We start from the raw sequence: 3,128 nt of genomic DNA, 5'->3' as shown, positions 1-3,128 counted from the left end.
GGAGAAGGTTTTGAGACACCACTTTCAGTTTTTCTCCACTTTTACAATAATTTAATTTCAGTCTTTGAAAGCCTTTCATATGTCTTTTCATGTGGCCCCGTGTTTCTTTTTTATGTAAAGAGTTGAAATAAAGGAGCTGAATGTGCTGCTCTGCAGAGAGACGCTGTGCTCTCTTGATGAACTGCTCGAGCAGAAGCGCTGCCCTGATGCTTTTTGCAACTAAAGTTTTGAACTAAATAGTACGGTGGCCCCTAGAGACAAAGCACGTACAAACTCCAAAACACATGCAAATTCCAAAACACATGCAAATTCCAAAACACGTACAAATTCCAAAACACTTGCAAAATCCAAAACACGTACAAATTCCAAAACACTTGCAAAATCCAAAACACGTACAAATTCCAAAACACTTGCAAAATCCAAAACACGTACAAATTCCAAAACACTTGCAAAATCCAAAACACTTGCAAACTAAAAAACACATGCAAATTCCAAAACACGTACAAATTCCAAAACACTTGCAAAATCCAAAACACTTGCAAACTAAAAAACACATGCAAATTCCAAAACACGTACAAATTCCAAAACACTTGCAAAATCCAAAACACGTACAAATTCCAAAACACTTGCAAAATCCAAAACACGTACAAATTCCAAAACACTTGCAAACTCAAAAACACATGCAAATTCCAAAACACAACGGAAGTGCTCCAGGACGCTAGGGGCAGTGTTGAGCTTTTGTTACCTAGTAACTACACAAGCCAGGAAGTACCAATGACCGGATTTGGGGTTTGCAGCCTTAAAGGCCGCATTTTAAGGCCGATTACGTCACAGCGACAAGAGAAGGCTTTCCCAATTCAAAGGCTGCTCGAAATGCGGCCCTCAAATGCGTCCATAATTTCCCTGAATTTTAAGGATGGGTCGGTGTAGCCTTCATGGCCCAACATATCCCAGACTTCATAGTGCGGTGGTGGTGTGGATAATTTTGCCGAAAAAAAACGGTGGAAGCGGAGCGGAGGAAGTGTAAACTTTCAGAAGTAAGTACTGAATATTATGTCACTTATTTATGCGCAAATATTTTTTTAATGAAGAACATTAAACCATTATTGTTGGCCACATGTCGGGAAAGTTATGTGACATTAGTCATGTCTGTACTTTCAGAATTAACTTGGTTTTAAAGCCTTTACTTTAAAAAATATATATATAGTTGACCTTAATCTTACAGAGATTGTGATGATTTTGTGGATAATTAAAGTCAGTCATATATCCACAAACACAACAAGCTGAAAGTCAGTGATGCTGCTCGGTTTGCAGTCCTGAATATCACAGCACAAGCAGGATTCACTGCACTGTTAATGTTAGCTGTGTTATATTGCTGCCTCTGTTCGGTGGTGTCGAGCCAAACGGACTTTAACGTGTGTTTGAACGAGCTGAAGGTTCACTCGTTAAGCTGAAAGAAAGATGCTTTAATCACAGGAGTCACACATGTGTGTCCACTGTACCATCTGGGAACTCCTCTTGTTTCGTAATAACACAAACACTAAATCCTCCTTTTGTGCTGTTTTGTAGCAGTGTATACACCTGAGACTGTCACCTGTCTGTCTGTCCTGCACTCTCTCTGTTTCTTTCTCTCTGATTGTGTAATAAAAATATGAACATGTGTTTATAAGTCACACTTGTGTTTGAATCCTGCAGCTTATCACACATTTGATTTCCATGTGTGACGACTGCAAGTGTCCAGAGTGAGGACAGACTGAGGGACCCACTGCTGCACATCATCTGTGAGGCTTTGCACCCCTGATGATCCACCAGGACAAACTCAACAGTGTGTGAGGAAGAGGAGGAGGAAGAGCCAGCAGCAGCTGACAGATGGAGAGAATAGACAGACTGTTCCCTGTTTGTGAAGGACTGCTAGAAAAGTTTAAAATAACTAACTGTCTGTCCTGAATCAGTCTTATTAGGTAATGTTCAAATAATTTTATCATTCCAGTGTTTTCAGTGTGGGAGAAAGTACTCAGGGCCTTCAAGTTACACACTATGAAAGGCAGCAACAAGTGTAATATTCAGAAACCTAAAGTATGTATCAGCAGCAGAATGGAGCTAAAAACAAATGTTTGTTTCAGTTCTATGAAGCTTTGAGTATTTTGGATTAGTAGCACTGCTGTGTTTGTTGCATCATATTGCTGTAATTGTTTATATGCTTTATATATTCTGAGCTAAGTTGATCTTTAGTGTTACATCATATTCTGTAAGGATGTTATGTGTTTGTTTACTTTCTGCCCAGTTTGACCCATTTAGCAGAAGCCAGCCTGTTTAAGGCTCTGATATCTATTCTGTATGACTTAAAGCAGTTATGACATGGTCTGATTTTCTCACCCAATAAAGGAATATTTCATATATCAGTCTACTCTTCATTTTATCAGAAACAGTTATCACAGCTTGTACATTTTCTTTTTATAAATATATGTAAGCAATGAGCCAAATTTAGTAATGCCAGCATGAAGGAACAACATTTGTCTCTTATATATGATACACCTATATATGCACTGTCAAAGATACTTGTCTTTGAGTGAAGATTTAAGGTGATAAGACATATAAATAACTGCAACTTGAATCTGTACTGAAGCTCAGTATTTGACACAGAGTTCATGTTCACTGCTGTAATAGCTAATAATGATTAATATAATAACTAGAATATTGGCCATATTATATTTACATTACCAAAGTGATATGACTTTAGTCTCATGAACAACATCAGCTAATTCTTATTTACTAATTAATCTTGAAATGACTGTTCAGTACAGAAATGAAGCCCAAAAATCATGTTTTACTGTCCTGTGGTCTCAGCCTCAGATACTTATCAAATCACACAAAGCTCATGTAGAAACAAACAAACAAATGAACAAAATATGTTCTCCCTCATTTCTGTCAAACCAAGTTGTATGACACGTTTCCAGCGGTTAGTATCACGGTTGCTAGGCAACCTGGGAAGCGCGACAGAGACTAGACCGTCCCATACAGACAAACTTGCCGTTTATTTTGCAAATCGAGCTCAACACTGCCCCTAGCGTCCTGGAGCACTTCCGTTGTGTTTTGGAATTTGCATGTGTTTTTGAGTTTGCAAGTGT

General features: G+C 38.4%; 1 long non-coding RNA gene across 1 annotated transcript; it reads left to right on the top strand.

Annotated features, from left to right (window-relative positions):
- Positions 1 to 603: 603 nt before the first annotated feature.
- Positions 604 to 2,397, top strand: LOC146692458 (uncharacterized). The gene is made up of 2 exons (XR_014915195.1): positions 604 to 1,037; positions 1,696 to 2,397. It is a non-coding gene; the product is annotated as an uncharacterized LOC146692458 (long non-coding RNA).
- Positions 2,398 to 3,128: the final 731 nt, after the last annotated feature.

Source organism: Copadichromis virginalis, linkage group LG15, assembly GCF_057382275.1.
Source record: "Copadichromis virginalis isolate Kocher_CV1m ecotype Utaka linkage group LG15, C_Virginalis_male_GT1.1, whole genome shotgun sequence".
Lineage (NCBI taxonomy): Eukaryota > Metazoa > Chordata > Actinopteri > Cichliformes > Cichlidae > Copadichromis > Copadichromis virginalis.
This window is presented reverse-complemented; position numbering and strand designations above follow the sequence as displayed.